Source organism: Stenella coeruleoalba (genome assembly GCF_951394435.1).
Source record: "Stenella coeruleoalba genome assembly, chromosome: 2".
Classification (NCBI taxonomy): Eukaryota; Metazoa; Chordata; class Mammalia; order Artiodactyla; family Delphinidae; genus Stenella; species Stenella coeruleoalba.
Window position 1 is genome coordinate 144,780,272 of NC_137147.1, and position 26,012 is coordinate 144,806,283.

The 26,012-nt window shown below is 49.4% G+C and overlaps 1 protein-coding gene across 3 annotated transcripts in view; it reads right to left on the reverse strand.

The window, feature by feature from the left end:
* Positions 1–26,012, reverse strand: part of TLN2 (talin 2) — a 450,537-nt gene that overhangs the window by 364,611 nt on the left and 59,914 nt on the right. For 2 of the 3 annotated variants that reach the window (XM_079912034.1, XM_079912031.1), the window contains exon 2: positions 2,874–2,963. The gene's annotated coding sequence lies outside the window, so the exon portion shown is untranslated. Of the gene's footprint in view, positions 1–2,873; positions 2,964–24,746; positions 24,763–26,012 lie in introns of those variants that run through there. The other variant, XM_079912032.1, reaches the window with a different exon arrangement.

A 26,012-nucleotide genomic window follows, 5' to 3' on the forward strand; every position in this document is an offset into this window, starting at 1 on the left:
ACATGGGAGGGCCCACCCTACCACTCCCGTGGGTAGGGATGCGCACGGACTTAGTAACACTGAGTTTGCAACACACGCCTAATAGTACGGTTCCTGCGTTGCCTAAAACGTGAGAATCAGAGTGCACACCTTGCCTCGGAAGCCTAGTTACATGGATTCAACTTAATTCTGCATCTGGTGAGTGGCTCAGTATATACACGCACTCAGCATATATATGAAACCAAAATCAAGGAACCTAGTTCAAAACTTAAAACCCATGAAGCTCTAGAATTGTGTATCTGATACAGAGTACACAAAATAACCCTGAGCAGAACAAGGTTATTTGGAAATGGTCAGATACAGGAATCCCATAAAGTGGCCAGAAAATGGTCTTCAAAAACAATGCCATCAACCTGACTCCTCACCTTCTGCCTCCAGCTGTGAACCGTCAAGGACTAAGGTGTAGCCCTGACTCTCGGGGTCACAGGCAGCCATTGCAGGCCCCCTAGAGACCTGTCCCCAGGGAGGCTGGCAGAAGCTAGCGAGGGTGGGGCGAACCGTCAGCCTCCAAAATGTACCCTTTTCTTCCCTGTTCATTTCTGCCCCACATTGGCCAAGCTCCTCCTCTAACTCAAGGGAAGAAAGTGCTACAGAAACTGACACACAGGGACGCGCCATACCCGGGGGTATGATGAGGGCAAGACGGAAGAAAAGTAACACAAATAATCAGCAAACCACTCTTGCCACCAGCAGTAAAATCCTCTCTCTAGTCATGATCCAGGTGGTAAAAGCAAGAGGAGAAAAGGCCCTGCCCAAGGGCTGACAGACCAGGCCGGATCCTGAGCCTACTTGCTGTGTGACCCCGGGCAAGTTGGTCACCCCTGACCTCAATCTTGTCCTCTGTAAAAAGGTGACTACCTGCCTCGTGAGCCATCGGGAAGGTTAAAGGCACCGGGCCATGTGCCAAGTGCTTTGCCCAAAACCTAGTATGTCGTAAGTGCTCCATCAATGGCCACCAGAACTATTAGCTAGTGGAGAATCAATCTGGCTCCTTGTAAAAACTAAACATGACTTCTGAAAGGCTTGACTGCAGCAGTACAGCAGTGCTGAGCCGGCAACACCACACCGGCATCTCGAGAGAACACCCCAGGGGCCAATTCACCAGCTGGACTCAAGACGCCCCCTTTGGCATCAGTGCCCTAAGCCCCCCTGCCAGCCCCTCGAACCCTCGCTCTGCCTGCTCTTTCTGTGGTCAGTTCTCCGCTTCCAATATAGTCTCACTTCTCAACAACCCACTTGAAGTGCCACATTAGCCCAGCTGAGGCAGTCTGCTCTTAAAAACAAGAAACAGCCTCAGTGTTTTCAGAAATGCTGACGTCAAAATAGGCACACTGCAGAGACCTCACGGGATTCCACCTCAAGAATCTGAAAAGCATTGTATTTAAGGGGAGATTTCATTGACAACACCGCAACACACAATAACAAGGTACGAGCTCACAGACACTGGGGAGGGTAATAGGCTCCCATACTCTCTGGTAGGGCTCGTATTTCAAACCACTCAGCCTCACACAGCTGAGGGAGACGGACCCACCAGACAAACTCCCGCCGGGTCTCTGGGGGCTTTACAGGCACACACTTCAGGCAGTTCGCCAAGAGTCACACTCGAGGACAAGTCTCAGGGGCGTCAGGATCCTTAGACCTTACTTCTCCAAGTGTGAGCTACAAACCAGCAGCTTCGGCATCGCCTGGACCTTGACAGAAGCACAGGCTCGCAGGCTCCACCCAGACCTACCCCATCAGGGTCTGCAGTTTAACTAGATCCCCAGGGGCCAGTGCTTGAGCGTATTTAGAACAAAGCCGTCTACCCAGACAGGACTGTGATCATTTACTTAGGTTTTCACTTGGTCTTTTTCTTTCTTCATGGAAGTTCCATGAGAGCACAGACTGTGCCAACCTTAGCCACCGGCACACGGTAGTTAATCAATATTTGTTGAACGAATGAACGGATGAATGGGTGGTCTACCGAGTGACTGAAGAGGTCTGTCCTGTGTTAAGTGCAAAGAAAGGTGCAAGCAAGGGCCTGAGAGAGGAAGAGACAGAACACTTGGGGGTAGGGGGAAGGAGTCTCTAACGAGGTGGTCAGAGGAGGCCTCTCCAAAAGGGGTTTGCAGACTTCCCCGGTTGCCTAGTGGTTAGGATTCCGGGCTTTCACCGTGGTGGCCCAGGTTCAATCCCTGGTCGGGGAATATCCCGCAAGCTATGTGGTACAGCCGAAAAAATAAATAAAAAATAAAAGGGGTTCGCACCAGGGGCGGTGTGAGGCTCAGGTGTGATGGATGAGGAGGCCCTGGGGAAGAGGATGTCAGCTGCAAGGATCAGCACCTGCACTTGCCACCATAAAGAGTCTCGGGGGCTTCCCTGGTGGCGCAGTGGTTGAGAGTCCGCCTGCTGATGCAGGGGACACGGGTTCGTGCCCCGGTCCGGGAAGATCCCACATGCAGCGGAGCGGCTAGGACCATGGGCCATGGCCGCTGGGCCTGCGCGTCCAGAGCCTGTGCTCCGCAACGGGAGAGGCCACAACAGTGAGAGGCCCACGTACCGCAAAAAAAGAAAAAGAGTCTCGGCCTGTAGGCCAGCAGGGATAGAGAATCAAGACTGGTAAGTTGGGCTCTACAAAGTAGCTCTCAGGAGGCAGATTCAGAAGGCCCCCGACCGTATGACCGTTGGGGCAGAAAGGCTGTGTCTGGAGTCACAGCTGCCATCTCTAAGGCTCCTGAAGGTGGGCGTGCCAGAGGAGGTCTGCAGAGGGAGGTGGTCCATCAGCTAGACTTTGTTCCCTAGCCACTACCCCTCCAGCCCTCGGATTCCAAAGTTGAAACATGGAGATTACTCACCGTTTTCGCCAAGTCGATCCAGGAACTTGCGGGCAGCCGAACATCCAAGGGTCCAGGAGCCCAGTCCAGATGTTACCCTGCAGCAGCACGCTGGCAAAAAAAGAGACAAATGACATGAGTCAGTACAGGCGGCCACGTTAGTGGGGAAGCAACACTGTCCCAGTGTTGAATGACACCGACGGGCTTCAGATTCTCAAGAGAGCAGAAAAGGAAAACGCCACGCGGAGCCAGTGGTCTCAGAGCACTGTACATTGACACAGATGGCAACTCTTCTGCCCACAATGTCGGGAGAAGCACCATGTCACCAGCAGCAGCTCCAGAACAGCCTCTCTGCAAATCCCCCAGTGTGGAGTCCAGACGTATGGCTGCAAAGCTCCCTTGGAGATAATCAGGCCCAACCTCTCCCTTTACAGATGAGAAAAGCCAAGACTCAGAAGAGACAGGCCTTGTCCAAAATCAGCAGCATGTGATGGCGAGTCCAGGAAGGGAATGTCAGAATCAAGTCTATAAAGAGCTTAAGTTTACCTGTAAATTACCTTCCTTCAAGAAACTCAGGTTCTAAATAAATGTTGTTCTTATTCGTTCTGGCTCTTAACAGAGGAGAAGAGACAACTCTTAATCGGTCCCCTAGTTCTCTCTCTTTAATCCCCAAGGACTTTGAAGAGCCAAACTGAAACTCCTGGTTTTCTTCAAAGACAAAAGAAAAAGAGAGAAAGAAAAACCTCAGGACTGTTCAGATTTGAGTACAAGAAGAAAAATCTAAAAACTGTGGAGGAAAACCTCAAGACCTAAAAATTCTGAATTTATGAGATATAAACAGCACAGAACCAAAACAAAAGCACCTTCTCCATACATCAGGTTTACAGACCCAAGAGACCAGAACCCTCCAGGGAAATGCCTGGAGACCACAAGAAGTGGTACATTTCAAAGATATGGGGGGTTAACACTTGTCATTGGTCATTTTGTTAAAATGAAATGAATGATCAAAATGCTGAGTCTTTAGAAAATGACCCTTCTGGTTATTTTTTTTTTAATGAATCATCATCTAATTATATATTTAAGCCATAATCATGTAAATAGTTACCTCTTCCCCTGGGGTTCTAGTTCCAGGTGACCCTGACAAATCAATGCAACCTTGGGCAGATCACACCTAACCTTGCACGTCTTCCATCAACTCATCCACGAAAGAGCAGAGATGAAATAAGACTCAACTCTTCAGCTAGAGAATTCTGAAATTCCCCTACATTGCTGGAACAAGCTGAAAGTACCTCCCATTAAGTCAGCTTATACAAAGCGTAATTACTCGCCTACTTTGAAGAAGTGAATGTCAGTCATGATAAATTTAAATTGCCATCTCTTAGGAAGTAACTACAAAGTTGGTGTAACAATAGTCATATTCTGTTTCCAGGGAGTTTCCTTCAGCAGTGACAAATCTGCCCCCACCCGCGCTAAATGGGTATTTGTATCTGTTTCCCCAAAGGTCCATTATTATTTATAAGGGGGAAAGTTAGGGTTTCTTTTGCATGAAGTAGAATTTAGGCAGTGAGGTCATTTGTTTTGAAACTACAGCAACCATTCCAGTTTTTTCCCCCCTTTTAGCATTTCAGTTACTCTGGGTCAAGAGTAAAAGATGCAGATTTCAGAGAAAATGCAAAGCCTGCTAGGCCACCCACAGAATGGTCAAGGATTCTGCCCTGGACAGTCCAGGGCACAACTTTCCCTTTCCAAAGTCAGGCATGCTCACAGGTAAAAAGCCAGCGCAGACTCGCACACAAGCGGACTCACACACATTTCAAGGAATTCAACAGTCCCAGGATTCATTTTAAAAAATAAACAAGGGCTTCCCTGGTGGCGCAGTGGTTGAGAGTCCGCCTGCCAATGCAGGGGACACGGGTTTGTGCCCTGATCCGGGAAGATCCCACGTGCCACAGAGCTGCTAGGCCCATGAGCCATGGCTGCTGAGCCTGCGCGTCCAGAGCCTGTGCCCCGCAACAGGAGAGGCCACAACAGTGAGAGGCCCGTGTACTGCCAAAAAAAAAAATTTTTTAAAAAACAACAACAACAACAAAACACAACCTACCATATTGGCCACATTTTTCCTTATTCTTACAGGGAAGGAGGGTCCATAAACCCCTCTGGAAATATGATGGACCCTCTCCCCCAGAAGAAGAACATAATAGATTCAGTTTCAGAGGGTTCAGAGTCCCCTGAAATCTCTCTGTACCTCTGGTTAAGGACCCCGGCTTAATTAATATAATAGGAGTCCCTTTTTATCTTTCTCTCTGAACTTTCTACAAGCCCTTGGTGAAGACGGTCATGAGTGGCAATGCCATTTACAAAGAGATACACAAGGGCAAGGACCAGCGAGAAAATTGGCTTCATGTAGCTCTTACGGTGGAGAGTATGACTCTGCAGCCAGCAATGTTAATAACTGTTCTAGAGCCCTAGGCTGTGCCTGGGAGCCTTCACCAGTTTCAACAGGGACCTTCCCAAAGCCGTGTTTGTGCTTGGTACTCAGCTTTTCAAAACAAAAACAATATCAAACATCTGCGTTGTTTAGGAACACAAACATAGGTACCAAGGCTCAGTTAAAATGAAAAATTGAGATGCTTATCACAACTCTGAGGCGAGGTGGAGCGTCTAAGACATTTAAGATATTCGTAATGTTGATTTCTTAGCCTGGTTGTTGGCTTCCCAGATGTTCAAACTATTCCCATACATTTCACATATTCTTCTCTATGTATGTCACAGAGTAAAGCAATCTTCCTTACAGAGAGATTCAGGTCGGTGACAAGGACCTCCAGGACTTGTCATCTCAGACCCAGCTCAAGACAGCAGTGAAACTGCAGCGAGCCCAGTGCTTGTCTGAGGGTGCGGCCTGCCAGGGAATAGTTACCAGCTGTGGCCCCTGGGGCACTATCTATAAATACATCTTGTTTTTTTAAAAAAAAATGTCCACGCCCTGGGACAGCCCTGTATTCCAAGCTGAGCCCCGATGCTGCCCGTCACTCTGGGAAAAGCTGGTGTTGTGTTTCTGCGAACTCATTGGTCTTTCCTCTTCCATGCTTGGCAGGCCTATTTCCTGGGGCACATTCTGTTACTGTGAACAATCTCAGTAAGTCTTCCTGAACTGCTAAGGAAGAAGCGAAGCCCAGACACGTGTGCAGAACTCAGAGGAACGTTTGGCCACCTCCTTCCTCAGCTGGATACAGAGGCCGTGGTGCCTTACATCTTCTCCTTCAGGTGCCTCATTACTCTACCCTCCTTGTGAGAACTCTGCTCATTCAGTGAGCGGTCAAGACATCCACTGGCCAGAAAAAGAGGTGGACAGTGTATGGAGCCATGAGCAGTGCATCTCGGTTCCTAGCCCTTCCCACACACTTACCAATACTATCTCAACCAAATAAGGAAAGTATGCTCCTTGCCTAATAATCTGAGCAGGAGCATGCCATTCCAAAAAGACCCTTTTCTGAGGTAATCTTACTAGCAGACAAAGCTATCATTTTTTAGTTACAACCGCCAAACGTTGACACCACGACATCAAACAACGTTTTAACCCAGTTTGGGAGAGCCTGCACCCATACACTGTGCAGGACGGACTCACAGTAGCATGTGCCTAAGAAAGGGAATACTGTCGTCTCTCATCTCTTGCTATGTCTCTTCTGCTCCTCCCCTAGCTCAAGTCTGCAATTTAAAAAGTGTGTGTGTAAATATACACACGAGGACACATATGCATGCGAGCCCAACATTCTTGATAGACTCAAAACAATAGCTTACAGGGAAACTATCGCCCAGCGCTCAGGAAAAGTAAAGGCCAGCCAATTCCAGAAAAACAAAGGGTTTCAGCAACTAAAATGGGAACAAAATGATCTCATGCCCCTTTCCCACTGAGCCTGTGCCTAAGTGGGATCCTTCTTAAACCTGAAGTGCTCATTCACAGAGTCACTGTTTCCACCCTAGGGGAACCCATGGGAGGATGGACGAGCCAGGAAACAGATTCCAGAGGTAGCTTCTTGATGTTTAACCCAGACAACCCGCAGACGGGGGCTCTTTAGCCAAGGAGGGGGCTGGAGCGCTCGGTGAGGCTCGAGACCTCATCCACGGGGCATCAGTCACTACGTCCAACAGCTAGTTCCTTTACATCAAGGGCCTGGACCAGGAATGACAGTGGACCCTCCGATAACAGGCCGGCATCTCTGGGGCCCTAGAGTGGGCTTACACTTTCAGTCCTCACGATTCTCTCACACCTTGGAGAACACAGGCAGGAAAAGACCACACTCGCAGGCCTCCTGCTGCCTCCCCCGCATTATCACACCTGCTGCCCGGGGAAGGACTGGCATGCAGACTAAAGGGACGGATGAAAAGCGTGAGCGTGCTCCGGATTTACTACACACCAAGGCACTGTGCTCAGTGCTGGGAGAGGAAGAGAAGGAGGTGGTACCCTTTAAGGTCAAAAAGTTCTGCAGACGCCCCCCACCCCCAAATACACCAGAGTTGTCCTTCTGGTTCCCCTGGAGAGAGGAAAATATCAAGACATAAGTGCTCTTAAATCAATTTTTAATTCATCCCAAGAGCCCCTACGTGCATTTTAAAACACCAAAGAATAATTCCAAGGCATCGTTAATTTATTCTATAAGCAAATACGTAACACATAAGGATTAAGGATCCCTTGAATAACTTCCACAACACAATAAGATAGCCTGTGTTCTGCTTTGAAGCGGTGCTGGGGTAAGGGTTAGGACAGAGTAAAAAAAACAACCCCAAACGTCTGCCATTCTTAGAGACTATGCTGTTTGGAAGAAACTTTAGGTCACATGTGAAGGTAGGAGCTCTTTTTGAAACCAGCCATAACCGGCATCGCCACCCACAGCTGCGTGGTCTTCTCCAGCGCACAGCCCCCAACCAGCGCCCCGTGCACAGCCCTCCTGCAGTTCCCTCTGCAGGGACCCCGCCCCTGCACTTTGCATTGAGTTCCAGATCAGCTTGTCTCTGGTCTGTCTCAACCTGGAGCTCCATGAGGGCATGGGCTGCCCTCTCCTGCTGGCATCCCTAGCACCTTGCACAGGGCACCCAGTAGATTAATAGTAAGGAAACTGAGGGAAAAGGGAGAAAGACAATGTGTTAGAGAGGCCTCTTGTAGGTAACTAAGATAAACAATAATAGAGTTTGGGGAGGAAGACGGGTATGAGTGGACCGTTCCCTCTGAGTCCAGCATAACTCAGTCATTTCACATTCGAGTTTGAAAACTCAGGACTATAATAAAGACACAAGAAAAAATATTCGATAGTCTTCCCGGAGGCCCAGCCCACGTGAGCAGCCCGGATTCCCCATCAATCAGTCTGACAGCAGCAGAGAGAACTAGACTGGAAGGCTCTCATTGTCCACTTCCTCGTACCTTCCTGCCCTGCTTGCAGAGCTGCTTTTCCATCTTTCTCCCTTCTCTTCTGCGCTTCAAGTTCTGCACTGACTCCAGGATGCGCTTCAAATCTCTTACCCTGGAAAGAGGTCCCGCACACTCAGACGCCCTGACTCAGCTGCCGCCCAGAGATACCCCCAGCCCTGGAGCCACAAACCAGTCCCGAGAGTGCATCTGGTGTCTGAGATTCTCCTCACCCCAACACATCCTGTCTTCTACTCACCCACTTTGGGGTCTGTCCCCAAGCCACTCCTTCCAGGAAAGCCCAACCCCCTCGTCTGATATCAATCTACCTCCCCCCAAAACCCAATCACATGTCCCCAAGCCTCCAAGACGACCCCCCTGAGCCTCCCAATCAAAATTAGCCTTTCCTTCCCCGTACATGCCAGAGGATGTTGTCCTGCTGTGAGACACCTCATTACCAGTGGGTTAGCTTCTGTGTACCTTTCACACTCCCTCGACCGAGTTCCTGGCAGGCAAGAATGCTAGGTAGGGGACAAAGATAAAGATGGTGCCAACAGTGAAGACTCCTGGCAAACAGTCAAGACTCGGATATCTGTGAAATGCCTATGCCTTAGTGTTAAGGATTCTTGTGAGTTTCAGGATGCCAATTCTAGAATCAAACCAAGCACACAAACAGACTGAAAGAGGATCTTGGGTGTTCTTTGGGCATACTCTAGTGACTCAACTACTCAATCACATTAGGCCATAAGTTTAGGCTCTATTTCCCAAGGGCCAAACAACTAGACTTCCTCAGCAAACTCAAGTGTTCGTTCCTCTGGGACCTACCAAAAAAGCCTGCCACTTAGAAAGGCACAGGCCCACTGTTCTTTACAAAGGACACATCTTCTCGATAAGTAGCATTATTAAAGGAAATGAATTTATAAACTCACTCTCAAGGCATAGATTTCTTTTGAGACAGATCAACCCACACACTTTTTCTTCTGATTCACTGAATGTGTTATGTGGGTCTAGAATTCAGACAGTTCCCTAGGTCAGAAAATCCATTTGCTTGTGAACAGATAGAAATGGCAATGTTCTTTTTTTTTTTTTTAATTTATTTTTGGCTGCATTGGGTCTTCGTTGCTGCGCGCGGGCTTTCTCTAGTTGCAGCGAGCAGGGGCTACTCTTCGCTGTGGTGCACGGACTTCTCATCACCGTGGCTTCTCCTGTTGCGGAGCACGGGCTTCTAGGCATGCGGGCTTCAGTATTTGTGGCTCACGGGCTTAGTTGCTCCGCAGCATGTGGGATCTTCCCGGACCAGGGCTCGAACCCGTGTCCCCTGCATTGGCAGGCGGATTCTTAACCACTGCACCACCAGGGAAGTCCCAATGGCAATGTTCTTAATGCTGGTCTCAGATGAGACGTCTGCTTACATGCTCCAAATAAAGGAAGCAGTATTTGACCCAGTTGAGAAGCCTCTGGAATCTTTTCCCCACCTAACACAAATGTTTCTCATTTGGTCCAAGCTGTGTTTCAATTACATGTCAAAAAAAGACAAAGAAAAACCCACTACCACCCACTCCTGCTTTCATGAAAACATTATAAATTAATCCTTATTACGTCATAGAGTAAAGGGGCCTCGCATAAGGTAATGTTGACAAAGGGTTACAGGAGCCAAAGCTTTTCTCAAGAACTGCTTTGTTCATAGGTGTTCTCCTGCTTGTCTGCCCTGCAGTGGCCTTTTTCCTTTCCAGAAAACAGACAGCATGGGGACGTGGGTCCTGCCTCTGACGTTCATTTTTAAAGGACTGTCATGAACATCAACACAAAAAAACAACTTCCGTATAACATTAAATAATTTCAGCAACAAAAGCTGAATGAACTGAGTGATGTTCAACTTAACCCAGCTAAGTCAATCCCAGCTGTGAGAGGGGAGGTCAGTAGTTTTAATTTCTACTTAGAGCCCACAGGCCAACTCCCTTCTCACCATTCAGGTAGAGGCATTTCAAAGAAATTCAAACAGCACGCTATCTTCTCTGGCATATTTCTTAGATTAATTAAACCCTTAAATGTTAAACTCTGAGGGTCCCACAACAGCACCAGACCCATCCTTTTCACAGTTTGGGTTACAGGCTCACACTCCAGAATGGAAGCCAAAGCTTTCCCATTTAAAGCAAAAAAGGAAGGAAGGAAAATGTGAAGTACCTGAATTCTTAAAGGCTAGAACACCTTTATTATTATTGTCTTTTCTTCCCAAGGACCTCTCTGGTGATTAGTATGAACTTACCCAAGATTCTACACCAAAGTTCTATCTTTTTTATTCCAACCAGAAATTTTAGATGTAGAAGGAACCGTGGAGATTCCTGGGCCCATGGCTTATCAAACTCTCCTGGCAGAATTCCACCAGACAGAAGAGGGTGGGCCACCAACACTGGGAAGCCATTCCCAGCAAGCATGAGATTGTGTCCGTTTCGTTCAAGTTCTATATCCTAGCTTCAATTCTTACCACACAGATTTTCCACTTATTCAGTATGTGCATGCGAAGATACCTCGTCTTCCAAATTCCCGAGTAAAATGAAGGCTCCAGTAAGCGTCTTAGGTTTATCCTGGGGTTTCATAGACCCAGGCTAAGTTCACCACCCTGCACTAGGAAGCACCAATCGTGGCTCTGCCCTTCCTCTTGCAGATGAGGAGGACACTGCTGCCCGAATATCTGATGACCTGATGAAGAGAGTCTGGGCAGCCCCAAGTACAGATCCCAGGTCTCCAGCCTCTCGGTCTGGGGCTCTTCATCCCTTTGCATCCAATGATTCATAGCCACCCAAAGCCAATCCTTAACTCAGAAGGTCATGGTCCACTGTAAAATCTGCCCATACATCTGCTCTGTATTCAGGCAGGTTTAATTAAGTTGGTGAGTGTTCTCTTCTGAGCTTACCCCAAGGTTCACAAAACGGAAGCCTGATTTTTCATGGGTTTCAGATGGCCAAAACCTCCTTGGCCTTTGGCATACTTTGACTTCTCGCCCACTCATAGGACATGTTGTCCCCATCGACACCTATTGGCTAAAATTTAAAGTACAAGCTGCTTAGTGAAGACAAGTCATTGCCGTTCAAAATCTAAAACGAGGGCTTCTCTGGTGGCACAGTGGTTAAGAATCCCCCTGCCGATGCAGGGGACACGGGTTCGAGCCCTGGTCCGGGAAGATCCCACATGCTGCGGAGCAACGAAGCCCCTGCGCCACAACTACTGAGCTACTGAGCCTGTGCTCTAGAGTCCACGAGCCACAACTACTGAGCCCCCGTGCCACAACTACTGAAGCCCGCGTGCCTAGAGCCCGTGCTCCACAAGAGAAGCCACCACAATGAGAAGCCTGCGCACTACAACAAAGAGTAGCCCCCGTTCACCGCAACCAGAGAAAAGCCCGCCCACAGCAACGAAGACCCAACGCAGCCTAAATTAAAATAAATTTTTAAAAAAATTTACAATGAAAACCAGATCAAATCTACTCAAGGGAAACGTGTCATCCCAAACACAATGCAGTTCATTTCAGAACCATGCTGACACCTTTCCTGTAAATGGCCTTGGAGCCAGTGTTATCTACTGTCAGAGCTGGAGAAAACACTTCAGCTGTGTATTTCACATTTCAAAGCAAAAGGGGAAAGGGGCCATGGCAATGTGAAAGTTGTATCTATGAATTCCAAGGACCATCATATACATCTAAAGCAATGGTCCTCCACAGGGAGCAATTTTACCCCCTCAGGGGGACATCTGGGGGTATCTGGAGACACTTTTGGCTGCCACAATTTAAGCGGGAGGGGGTGGTGCTACCACTCTCTAGTGGGTAGAGGCCAGGGATGGGACTAAAAACCCTATAATGCACAGGACAGCCCCCACACAAAGAATCACCCAACCAAACTGTGAACGGTGCCAAGGTTGAGCACACGTACCTAAAATACAGAAGAATAATACTAGGGCGAAGTCATGAGTCCTGCTTCTTCCCCAGTGGACTGCTTGGTCTGGACATAGCACTGAATTTCTGGGTTTCTGGCTCATTGTCACTAAACAAAAAGTTTGGCCTGTTTCAGAGACTTTGCAACCTCAACACTGGACTCAGTAGCCTTCCAGCATGGCAGCTCGCCAAGCCCACAGCTACTGTCTCTCACCCTAACACGCTTGATCAGGGGCATTTCCCACCAGGCTCCTCTCAGGCCCGTGCACCACAACTACTGAGCCTGTGCTCTAGAACCCGTGAGCCACAACTACTGAGCCCACGCACCACAACTACTGAAGCCCGCGCACCTAGACCCCGCGCTCTGCAACAAGAGAAGCCACCGTAATGAGAAGCCCGCGCACCACAACGAAGAGTAGCCTCCGTTCCCCACAACTAGAGAAAGCCCACACGCAGCAACAAAGACCCAACACAGCCAAAAATAAATTTAAAAATTAAAAAAATGTTTTTAAATAAATAAAACCATTGTATGCAGTCAGTAAACTAAGGACAGACATATAAGCTTCATTTTGAGTTTTATATTCTGCTTTGCAAAAATGCCTAAGCACAAAAGGGAAGAAAAAAGTTTTATCATAAAATTAAAAGCATGGCTGCAACTGCATTCAATGATTTAAAAGTTTTTTTTGCATTTTCATAATACTTGGCAACCATCAACCAGCCCACCACCCCAGCTTAAGGGGCAGACTCAGTATTAAGTCATTGTTTTGTGAAGAGAGAAAACATGTGACCACCTTCCTATTCCCAAGACCATCTCTAGTGGCTCCAGCTGTATACACAACTCCCATGAAAGAGACCAGCTTAGCCAAGAGGCTGAGCCCCTCCATTCACAATCCAATGGTATCTAAAACCACAGAACACAGGGGTTGTTTTACAAGTAAAATTCTCACTTTCGGGAAAACAAATATAACTTGTCTGACTGAGGGGAGAGGATGAACATCTTAAACTGCCTCCATGAGCTCATCATCTCTCTCTCTCTCAAAGAGAGCAAAAGAGTGAACCACTTGTCCAATCATGCTCCTTAGAAATTCCTTTGTGCTCAAAGCCAAGGATTCTCCAGATCCCAAGCTGGGACACAGTAGTTGGATTAATGGGAAAAGTGGGAGAAGACACCCAGAAGTGAAAAGAGGAGACATGGAACTTCTAACACTAAAAAGCAATAGCACACACCCCGGCTAAAAAGCTGAAGGGTTTTGACACATTTCATTTGCCTCAAAAAACCAACAAACCAACACTCACCACAAGTTTCCCAGTACATCTATCACCCATAAAACAAACGAGAAGAAATCCAAATATCATTTAAGAGGAAAAACAAAAACTAGTGAAAACTCTACAGATGGCAACAGAGGGTTAATGTCTCGGGGCAAGGCTTCCCCTCAGCAAATACAAATCCAAAATCATAATAAAGATGCTGAAGGATTTAGTCATGAGCCCTCCCCTCGGCCACCAGAAGGAATGGCAAAAATGCAGAGTAAGCGCTGGAAGCCAGAACATTTCATTTTCTTTCTAACTGTGCAAAGAATTTGCATTTAAAATGAGCATTTCATCAGAGCTTCCAAGAATGCTTGATATTTGGCTGCTAAGAAGAATACAAGTGGTCCTCCAAAACATCAAATTTCTAATTATTTAATTGCAAATAAAGTATCTGGGTTCCCAGGTAGACTAAAGAACACTTGAAGCTAATTACATCTTCCAAGCCAGGTGTAACTTAAAATATAGTCAAATATAGACAACTCTGAAAATACAGTCAAATCACATTACCAAAAAGTAACAAGGATAAAAAGTACCTTCCGGGGCTTCCCTGGTGGTGCAGTGGTTGGGAATCTGCCTGCCGATGCAGGGAACACGGGTTTGAGCCCTGGTCTGGGAGGATCCCACATGCCGCGGAGCAACTGGGCCCGTGAGCCACAACTACTGAGCGTGCGCGTCTGGAGCCTGTGCTCCGCAACAAGAGAGGCCGCGACAGTGAGAGGCCCGTGCACCTCGACAAAGAGTGGCCCCCGCTCGCCACAACTAGAGAAAGCCCTTGCACAGAAACGAAGACCCAACACAGCCAAAAATAAATAATTAATAAACTCCTACCCCCAACATCTTCTTAAAAAAAAAAAAAAAGTACCTTCCTGGTGACTAAACTCCCCATGAATCAAACCTTACTTTCTATATATTTTCACATTTACAAGGAAAGTACTATCAAAGAAACAAAGGTGTGTATGAAAACTAAAGAAAAAACCATTAGGAAAGTGGAAGGCACCTTTCCTTGAGCAACTAAGCATTGAACGCCCACAGAGAGAAGGATTGGGTGCTGGAGGAGGATGGAGGCAGCGGGGCCCAGCGGCAGGGAAAACCCATGAGAGCCCCCCACCCCCCAGTCAGGAGGGGGACCGCTATGACTCACAGGACCTGTAAATTGATCACCCTGGTTCTCAGCACCCATATCCAAGACACACAACTGAAATTTGATTTTTTTTTTTTTTTTTAAAGAAAGGAAGGGTGGAAGGGGGGGATCCGGGGGGAGCACCAGAGAGCACCTCACAACTCCTCCGCCACCAGAGGAGGCGGTCAGAAAAAGGGGATGTCGGTGGGTGGCTTTAGCCTCCTTCCACAAGAAGGACAGTTTTAAGTAGATTATTAAATGCAGAAGGGACTTTTATCTTCTATACTCAGTAACAATATTGGAGGGTGGAAAGAAACACTAGAAAAATATTAATACAAGCTCAAAAAAGGGTTACCAGAGCCGTGGGGCTGGGGGGAAGGCAAGAGCACCCCTGGTTCTGAAGGGGAACAAATACTGCAATGAACCACGGGGCTCTTGTAGTCGCAGCCATCAGCCGAACTGAACAACACACAAAGGGAATTCTTGGGAGTCTGAAGCTGTTGCGTGTCTCCTTCCACAATCTCCTCCTTGTGTGGGGGGCTGCTCTGCGGTCAGGATAGCTTTTCACCAGAGCTAGATTTCCTAACAAGGGCATTTTAATTAAAGATGGGACACAAGGCAATGCAACAGGGAAAGAGCAATCAGCAGGGGAGGCTGTCCAGCCTGCAGCCTCCATGTGGTCCCCATTCCCACCAGGGCCTCGTACCAAGCTGGCTTCATATTTGATCATCCTGGACCTGGACAGGAGGCCTTGCACCAGCTGGCGAGAGCCACACCCACAGCTCAGGGCCATTTCCTGCGGCTGGCTCTCTCATTATTCAGCCTACGGCAGTACCCCACTCTTCTCCCCAAAACAGAGAGAAGTCCCCTGTGGCTAAGCAGACTTCCCCAGCATCCCCGACACGTGATACCTCTATCATCCATGCCTGGCAAACTCCCAGGCTGGGAATCTGAACCATGAGGGTCCAGGAAGATGAGTCACTGGCTCAACACCAGGAACCCAACAGGTAGTGCTGGTTTCCAAAACAGACGGCCCTAACAACTCATGGAGTAACCAGCCAACTCCATGGCTTCCCTTAACTGGACTGCCCACGGGCCTTTCAGAATGAGGCCAAGGGCCAGCTGTGGACAGCTGATGCATGCCACCCATCCCTCTCCTGGGGGCTTCTGTGAAACCAAAAACCCAGCCCTCCTCCTACAAAGAGTGTCCCAGGCCATTACCTCATCACCTTGGATACGGTCTAGCTAACATCTGGACTTCTCTGTGCTGACCAGGCCATTCTTGAGCCAGCAGTCATCTCCCTCGGAGCTTTTGCTTGTGTTCTTCCCTCTGCCTGGAGGATCCTGGCCCAGGTGGCTCACCTGGCTGGCAAACTTTCATCCCTCAAGCCTTAGCTTAAATGTCACCTCTCCAGAGACTCATCCAAAGTAACTACCTCCCACCCCTCGGCTCTCCCTCTTGCCCCCAGCCGTCGGTCCAGGACTGCTGCAGAGCTTGACCCACAGTGGACTCCCAGGCACAATTTACCCCATGATGGAACGCCCTGGGAAACGTAAATCAAAACCACACTGAACTCTCACTCCTCAGAAGAAATCCATCCGTGTCAAAATGCACGTATAAGAATATTCACATCGGCTTGTTTGTAAGAGCCAGAATCTCGCAACTACCGAAACGTCCGTGAACAGAAGGATAGACACTATGAATAATAGGAATAAATACTAGACAACACTGGGAATGACAGGCCTGCAACTCACATGACAGCGTGGAAGCATCTCACAACCATCACGCTGAACAAGAGCAACCAGAAACCAAGGACACACTTGCAGATTCCGTTTATAGAAAGTTCAAAGACAGGAAAAGTCAAGTCGGCATAGTGACCACAAGGAGGAGGTGAAGTCACCCTCAGGGGCACCTGGGATTCTGGCTCCATTCTTTCCAGATCTGGATGCAGGTTACACAGGTGTGCTCAGTTTATGAAAATTCATCAAGTTGTACATTTATGATTTGTGTACTTCTCTGTTCTATTTCAACGAAACTTCATCAAGATAACATCTGAAATAAACATGGGATTTCTTTTTTCTTAAAAGAGCCAACTAAAGACTGTTCTGTCACAAGGCCCAGCATCCTATACCCGGCCTTCCTCAGACGGCGTGCTATGGGCATGCAACACCAGCCCCCCTCTACACACACCTGGCACGTTGTCCAGGTGCCGTGTGAATGCGTCTAAGCCTTCCTGAGGCTCAAACCCACCAGGACACACTGCTACCTGTTACAATATTCTCCCTCCTCGTAGTTCCAGAAATGCAAGACTGGCTCCTAAAATTAGTGACTTTAGATGGAAACAGGTGACAGGAATCACCGCCTGCACAGACTGAATTTTTTTTTTTTTTTTTTGGCTGCGTTGGGTCCTCATTGCTGCGCTCGGACTTCTCCCTAGTTGTGGTGAGTGGGGACTACTCTTTGCTACGATGCACAGGCTTCTCATTGCAGTGGCTTCTCTTGTTGCAGAGCACAGGCCCTAGAGCACGTGGGCTTCAGTAGTTGTGGCTCGCAGGCTCCAGAGCGCAGGCTCAAGTAGTTGTGGTGCCACAGGCTTAGTTGCTCCATGGCATGTGGGATCTTCCCGGACCAGGGATTGAACCTGTGTCCCCTGCACTGAAAGGCGGATTCTTAACCACTGCACCACCAGGGAAGTCCCAGACTGAATGTTTGTGTCCCTCCCCAAAATCCATATGTTCTAATCCTAACCCCCAGTGTGACAGTATCAGGAGGTAGGGCATTTGGGAGGTGGTTAGTTCGTGAAGATGGAGCCCTTGTGAATGGGATTAGCGCCCTTATAAAAGGGGCCCCAGAGAGCTCCCTAGCTCCTTCTACCATATGAGGACTCAGCAAGAAGACAGCCATCTGTCTATGAACCAAGAAGCGGCTCTCACCGGACACTGAATCTGTTGGCGCCTTGATCTTACACTGCCCAGCCTCCAGAGCAGTGACACAAATTTCTGTTGTTTATAAGCCACCCAGTCTGTGGTATTGTTAGAGCAGCCCAAATGGACTAAGACACATTCCCCGACAGTTACAGCATGTGGGCAGGCACGTGAGGCCACAGCTCTGCTCAAAACCCAATGACCTGAGGCCCTGGGTCACACCAGAAGAACAAACATGGGTCACCTGCTGGCTTTCTAGTAATTTCCTATTTTTAAAGTGTTTCATGAAAATTGATCGTTCGAGGGAAACTCCCCTCAGGCAGGAAAAAAAACGCCAATGAGTAACAAAGCAGTCGCCTCCTGGCTCATTCCAAAGCTTAGGAGGGAAACAGCTCAATGGACCCAGGCCAACTATGGTCAGGAGGACACACAGCTAGGACAGGATCAGAGGGAGGACAAGGGAGAACTGAGCCCACCCAGGACATCTACTGAGACTCAACCCACACTCAGTGACAGGTCTCCATACTCAAGGGCCCAAACCACAAATATGAGTCGGATCGCGGTCCTCCTGCCAACCTGCAAAACAGTTCACAGTCTACTTGTCCGGCATATGCGTGCACATTCACTCATACACATCCACACATGCGCGCACACCCCCCCCCGCCTGAACTCGAATAAACGTCCCTCTGCCAAAAATTAACCTCACCAGATATTCCAGGCTTGAGGAATAGTGTACAGGTGTACAGTTACTGATTTATAAAATACTTCCCCTTTTTGAATGAAGTACATTCCTATTTGTCATCCTATCTGTGTGTCTGCCGTGGAACGGTAGAAAGAACTGATCAATTGATCTCCATTTTAACTTTTTTTTTTTTTTTTTTTAAACCAGACCCACTGGTTTCCAAACGTAGCACCTGTGCCATGTGAACGAGCTGACCCCTGGGATGGGGGTTTCACTACCACGGCCCCCGCTCAGGTCCACTTGTCACTAGGAAGTTGAAGTGGGTGAGGGGGGCAGTAAGAACCCGCCTGGCTGAGTAGGTCCAGGCATGAGACAGGACCCCTTGACCCTGCATCAAACTCACCTTTCTTCATCGTGTGGAACCCCTCCCCGACCTGGAGGTTTGTGAGACGCTCCAGGAATGGTACAGACGACCCAGGACCAGCCAGACACGGCTCTTTATTGACAATGAATCCGTGTGCCATTTCTCATTAGGCCCAGCTCAGGAGAAATCAGAATCACAGAAGGACCCAGGGCCCCAAGGTGACAGGGACTGCAAACGTGCCAGTTCTAATTCCCATCTTAAGGAATGAGGGGAAGCGCGGAGAGAAAGGGGAAGGAGGCCCGGGCACAAGAGCAAGCTTTGTCCCCCATCGCCGTCCCCACGGGAGCCCTCGCCCAGCAGTGATGCCAGCAGAGTCACAACAGAGCTGGTCCGGGAGCTGTCGGGAATAAAGACCCCATTGTTGCCTCCTGTGAGGTTTCCAAAGGCCAAGAAACAGAAGCTAAGGCCCAACAACTGCCGGGGAGGAGCGGCGGGTCTGACCTGTCTCGTCACCAACATCTGAGGAAACATGTTACCAGTCGTCTGGCAAACATACCTCCCCACAACGGCTCTTTACACCAGGACAGGCAGCCCAAGTCATGACAGGCCACGTGAAAGCACAGAACAACAGGGACTCCGTCCTGGGTGGATAGAGCACGAGGTGACAAATGAGAGACGTGCTAAAGGCGAGCAGAGAAGGGGGCCCAGTGGGACTTGGCCACCCTCCCTGCAACCCACCCAGGGCTCCTCCACCTGGTAACTGGCCCCCACAAAAGGTGCAGTCAAGCATTTACCTTTGCCTGTTCCCACACACCTTCCCTTTGTCGAGTCCCTCAAGCTTGTCGTGGCCTTACCAGCTAAAGATGGCAAAAGGGCCAACACACACCAGCCAGCTTCCTGCCCCTCCAGATCCCCTAACCCTCAGTCCAGCGGGATCCCTCCCTGGTTAGGGCCAACTCTCCCAAGGAAGCGGGTCGTTTGGAAAGGCTAGTCTACCAGTAAGGCTGGACCCCCGAGTAAGATGGGGCCCAGCTCCCCTGCACAGTGATCCACCCCTGCCTTAAAGAATTTGCAGCTCAAAAGTCCCCTGGAGGGGCTTCCCTAGTGGCGCAGTGGTTGAGAGTCCGCCTGCCGATGCAGGGGACGCGGGTTCGTGCCCCGGTCCGGGAAGATCCCACATGCCGCGGAGGGGCTGGGCCCGTGAGCCATGGCCGCTGAGCCTGCGCGTCCGGAGTCTGTGCTCCGCAACGGGAGAGGCCACAACAGTGAGAGGCCCGTGTACAGCAAAAAAAAAAAAAAAGTCCCCTGGAAACCCCAACGTGACCCCCCTTTACTAAGGGTAGACAGCGCATGGGCAACCTAAGTAGCCTGTCAAACACCCACAGGTTTTAAAACTGAGTTCGTAAGCATGATGTCCTATTGTCAAATCCTGTCCTGTCTGAAGCCCCATCCCATAGCCTAATGCTAGGAGGCCAAGGAGCCCTGTATGCCTTTCTTTCCTGCCAGAGGGCAGCAGAAGGGGACAGAGCTAGGGAGAACCTGGGCAGTGAGACCCTGTTCCAGACAGTAAGTACCCTGGGGCAATGCCAAGCCCCAGGGACAGAAATGGCCATACGTGTCTGTACTTCCAGTCTCCCAGGGAGATCAGAGCCTCTGAAAACATGCTATGTGATAAACCCTCGTACCCATCCCCAACCACTGGGAATCTAAAATTAGCCTGAAAAAGCATGCACTCAGCACCACCCCCCCCCCAGCCACTGCACCTGATAAGTGTCTCTACCCCCGCCTCTAGCAATGACTTGTCTCGGGGAGTGCTATAAATACCACCTAAGCCGACCTGATGTGAATTATGAATACCAGGAATAGTTTCAGGGTTTCCAGGCACTGGCTGTGTGACAGGGGTGTCAGATTCAAAGTCGCCTGTGCGAGACGCAGACCCAGGGGACACACAAGACCCTGCTTCTAAACCACGGGGAGGATCCCCCCACAGCAGAGCCACTCCCGTGTGGCTGACACCACTGCTGCCACCACCACTCTAGAAATCTGATGAGATGCTCTTCACCTCTTGTCAAATGGCTCGGAAGCATGAGACTCGGGGACATAAGTAGTTTGAAGTTATAGATAAAGACAAGTCAGGTTTCAGCCTTCTTACATATTTAAATCTCACTCAGAGCCTTTAAGAAATGAAGCCCTTGTAAACAAAAGACTGGAGGGGAAGCAGGTATTGACCGGACGACCCTAGGTGGTTACTGTCTCCCTGCACCTGGCACCCAGAGGATGCTTAGTACATGTCTGTGGAATGATCTTCAGTTTGGGGGCTTTCAGGGGTTCACAACTGCAGAATCCTACCCCTCCAGGAGCTGGGCTGGCTGCACTGGCACAGATAAGGGAGCTTGCCAAAGAGCAGAAAGCCAGCCAGGACACTGGATTGGGTGAGAGATCAAGCCCTCGGCACGGGGAGCAGGTGGGGGGAAGGGACTGAGCTGGGAGGATAGAAGCCCAGGGACGGAGATACACATAGGAAACAGGAGTGATGGCCCAGAAGGAAAAGGCGGTGTCCAGAGAGGAAAGGGAGAGAGGGTGTTAAGACAGAAGGAGAATAAACAGCAAAATACGAAGGGTGGCACAGGATGTGAGAATTGGCCCCCAGAGGGCTGGCGGAGGTCTTCCAGAACAGTGTTCTGCTCAGTGGTAGCTGCGGAAGTTGAGGAGCAGAGGCAAGAGGTATAGGTTATTCTTTCCTAAAGTTTGCCAACTGACATCTAACTTGACACTACGCTAGTGGTGAAAAGAAAAATAATCACACCCCATCAGTTTACAGCTCCAGCCTTTTTTTTTTTTTTTTGGCTGTACGCGGGCCTCTCACTGTTGCGGCCTCTCCTGTTGGGGAGCACAGGCTCCAGACGCGCAGGCTCAGCGGCCATGGCTCACGGGCCCAGCTGCTCCGCGGCATGTGCGATCTTCCCGGACCGGGGCACGAACCCGTGTCCCCTGCATCGGCAGGCGGACTCCCAACCACTGCGCCACCAGGGAAGCCCAGTTCCAGCCTTTTAACAACCTTTGTGCTATTCCTTAGTTCCTTCCATCCCTCCCATCCAGGATGCCCTCCCATCTGCTTTCCAACGCCTTCCAGAACTTCCAAGGCTCAGCTGAGGCTGCACCCCCAGGAACCCTTCTAAGCTCCCCCAGCCCCCCATCGCTTCCACTCCCTGTTGGGTACCACTCTCGTGATCTACAAATGGCAGTGACTGTGTGTCCCCCTCTCATCACAAACTCCTGAAGGCAGAGTCAAGGTCTCACTGCTTCCATATTTCTCTGAGCAGGTGCCATAGTCCTTTGCCCGTGAGAGACCCTCCAAAAAGAATAGTAAATAAGACTGTTTTCTTTAAAACCAGTTCTTTTCCTCCCTCCTTCGATCGATTCTTTGTGCTTAATAACAGACATAACTGCTCACACACCGTTTTGGTATCAAATATTTCCCCAGCATGTTTGATTCTGTCAGCCCCTCTGGAAGAACAGAAGCGGGCAGTGAATCTAAGGGGGGCGTGGGGGTGGAAGGAGAGAAGACAAGATGCTAGAGTTTCTCTCTTCTCTTTCCCAAGCACCCCCCCCCCCCATCCCACATGGTCAGAGGAAGCCAGGGCCTTGGGAAGAATGCTCTGGAAGCATCTCTTCAAACCTTTATCCCAAGGAGTTCAGTCCTTACTAGGCTACCCCGGGTCATTCTTTCTCTGAAGGGCTGAAATAAAGGAAGCCAGCCTTCCAGAGTCTGAGCTAAACTAAAGACCTGGACTTAAATGCTCAGAACAAAACCCCTTTCCTGCCCAAGCCCTGCCCTCCCAGTCAAGATGAGGTCCCACGGAAGTGAGCCAGGAGGAGCCAGTGGGCCAGATACAGCACCCAGCATTTGAAGCACTTGCCCTGAGATGCCAGGGGCCCCAACCCTAACCACCAAACCTAAAAATGATCCCACACCCCATGAAGGTATCCCCACCTGGGGTCCCCAAGTTCCCACCCAGCCTCCTGGCCAGAGAACCAGCAGCCCTGCAGGAGACAAGCACCCCCTCCAGGTGCCACTATAACCCCAGCTAACCACACTCCGCCAATAAGCCTAGAAGCTGCAAGTACAGCACATGAAAATGTCAACGCAGGACTTCCCTGGTGGCACACTGGTTAAGAATCCGCCTGCCAGTGCAGGGGACACGGGTTCGAGCCCTGGTCCGGGAAGATCCCACATGCCGCGGAACAACAAAGCCCGTGCACCAAACTACTGAGCCTGCGCGCCGCAACTACTGAAGCCCGCGCACCTAGAGCCCGTGCTCTGCAACAAGACAAGCCACCACAATGAGAAACCTGCGCACTGCAACGAAGAGTAGCCCTCACTCGCCAAAACGAGAGAAAAGCCCACGCACAGCAACGAAGACCCAACACAGCCAAAAATAAACAAATAAAATAAAACATTTAAAAGTAGAAGCATTTAAAAAAAAAAAGAAAATGTCAAGGCCTGGTCTCCCCCATGTGTGAGGGCAGCAGTTGAAGCCCACTCTTGGGATCCCAGAGGCCTCCCTTGGGCACCAACATTTGCTTGAAGACTGCTCTATAAACTGACATCAGTGGAAAGGAAACATCCGGACTACAATCACAGTAGAGCCATCGACTGTGGCGTAGCCCCTCAGGAAATAAAAAGGCGAAAATGAGCCACAAATTACTAGGGTTTCAAAACCCCAAAATAAAGCGCATATGCCTTTGCCGTGAACAAAGTTATCACGTACCCCATGTCCTGGAAGTCTCAGGAGGCCTCTTCAGCAGGCAGCCCCCTCAGCTCGCCCATGAGGCCTATGATCACACCTGTGGGAGGGCCTGGCCCCGTGGAGAATAGCACCAAACACTGATTTTCTCCACCTACCCACCAGCAGCTCAGGACGGGCTGTTTGTACACCCTGAAAACTATTATTTTCTGTCCTCCAAAATGCCGGCGAGAAAGCAAACCAGCCCCAGGAATCTAAATCCCAGAGAGAGGGGATAAGTGCAAACAGCCACACAGAAAACACGGAGAAAGAAGGATTCAGAGCCAGCCTGACTTAGAGCAGTCAGCATCAGTGGCATTTTTGTTGAATTCTTACATAGAAGGCGGACTCCAAGTACCGCCAAAGAGAAGCAACCTGAGGACAGTTGACTGTGAAAACAGGAAGGGGCAAGAGGGGAACCTAGAGTCAAGTTTCCATTTTTCACACTATATAAAACCACCTCTCCACAGCTGGCTCCATCCGTCAGCAAGGGAAACCACAGCCCAGGACAGGCATGCAGCAGGCCCTGGAGAATCCCTCAGACACACTCTCCCTGGATCCCTGCAAACTGCCAGGTATCCTAACACCTGTACAGGAATAATAAACAACACAGATAAGAGCCCCTACTTTTGGCACCTGCCATGCAGAGGTCGTATTTTGATCAGCAACAGGTACTTTCTGCCTCTCTACCTACAGACAGAATAGACAGCAGCCTATGCTATTACTATAAAAATCCTACTTTGAGGATTCAAGTTTCTAATATTCTATCAAAAGTAAGTTGCCAATACCAAATCACCTCTGCCCTCCCATCAAATCGGCCCATCTCCTGAGATCTTCCTACCCAACTATCTGGCCTTTTACCCAAGAACCACTTTATGTTCACCACTGGGTTGCCCAGATTTGGCTAACAAAAATACAGGATACTTGGTTAAATGTGAATTGCAGGGAAACCACAAATAATTCCTTAATACAAGTATGTCCCGTGCAACATTCATGACAGACTACTAATAAAATTATTCACTGTTTATCTGAGACAGAAATTCAACTTGGCAGCCTGTATTATACCTTGCAACCCTAGTTCAACATTCTAGAGAAAACGCTGAAGCCTGAGAACAGCTGGAAGCAAACTTTGAGAGCCCCCAGCTGTCGGCTCATTCCACGCAGAGGATTAGCTGAAGCGGTACACTGGCCTTGCCACTCTGGACAACAAGGAAAAGCCGGGGGGGACGGGCGGGGAGACAGTCTCTACAGGAGAGACAAATCAAGACCATTCTCCTCTACTGACAGGACTTACTGAAAATATCAACATAGAAAAATGGGAGCTTAAAATACACAAGCCAGACACAAAAGGACAAACATTTTATAATTCTACTTACGAGGTACGTAGATCCGTAGAAACAGGAAGTAGAATGGTGGTTGCCAGGGGCTAAGGGGAGGGGCGGAGAAGGAGTTACTGTTTAATGGGTACGGAGTTCCAGTTTGATGAAAAAGTTCTGGAGATGGATAGCAGTGATGGTTGTGTGACTACGTGAACGTACTTGCTGCCGCTGAACTGTACATTTAAATGTTATGTATATTTTACAACCTTTTTTTTTTTTTTTTTTTTTTTTTTTTTTTGCGGTACGCAGGCCTCTCACTGTTGTGGCCTCTCCCGTTGCGGAGCACAGGCTCCGGGCGCGCAGGCTCAGCGGCCATGGCTCACGGGCCCAGCCGCTCCGCGGCATGTGGGATCTTCCCGGACCGGGGCACGAACCCGCGTCCCCTGCATCGGCAGGCGGACTCTCAACCACTGCGCCACCAGGGAAGACTTTTTTTTTTTTTTTTAAACTACCCAATTTTCTCCTTGTTTCCAGGTTAGCTAGGTTTTTCCCTCCTTTATGTCTAATTCATCTCTAACTTCATGGACTAGGTATTCGCTGCTAAGAATCTCACAGTGTACGAGGAAATCACATCAGCCAGACACGGATGAAAATCAAGACCCGGGGGGGATGCTGGTCCTTACACCCATCTGGTCCCATCCACCCAGGCCTCCCAAGTCCCCGCAGACTTGTCCTTCTCCCTCTGTGTTCTGCAGGCCTTGTCATCATCCTACACTCAGCCTACAACAGGCTCTAGAAACGTTCCAGGAACAGAACTCAAGAGAGTCAAGAAAGCCCATCTCCATGGGCACCAGAGAGGCCCCCGGGCTGGTGGAAGCGGGGGATTTAGGCCTCACACCATCTCTGCAGTTGGAACACTTCTGTTTTCTGAGAAAGCAACCAGTCCCAGGGCCCTGAACTCGCCTTCAGGCGAATGAAAAAGCCAAACAATGCGTGAGAGCCCATGAAGGGAGAAAAACCAAGTTTGATTCCTTTGAGAAAGGGTTCTTTCCCATCCGCTCACACAGTGATGTCACACATGCATGCATCTCCAGACCAGGGGTCACTTCAAACAACCACCTGGTGTAAAGTTGCAGGTCACCTGCCTTGGAGAGGTTAGACAAAGAGATTCGGGGACTTCAGAAATGGCTCTGACATGTACAGTTAAAAAGTAAAACCAGACGGAGTCAAGGGCTAGAAAGTATTCTTGAAGCCCACAAACCTATGAAAGGGTCCAAGGGTTGGCTGGAGACAGCAGGGAGGCTCCCTCGCTCAGCCCTGGTC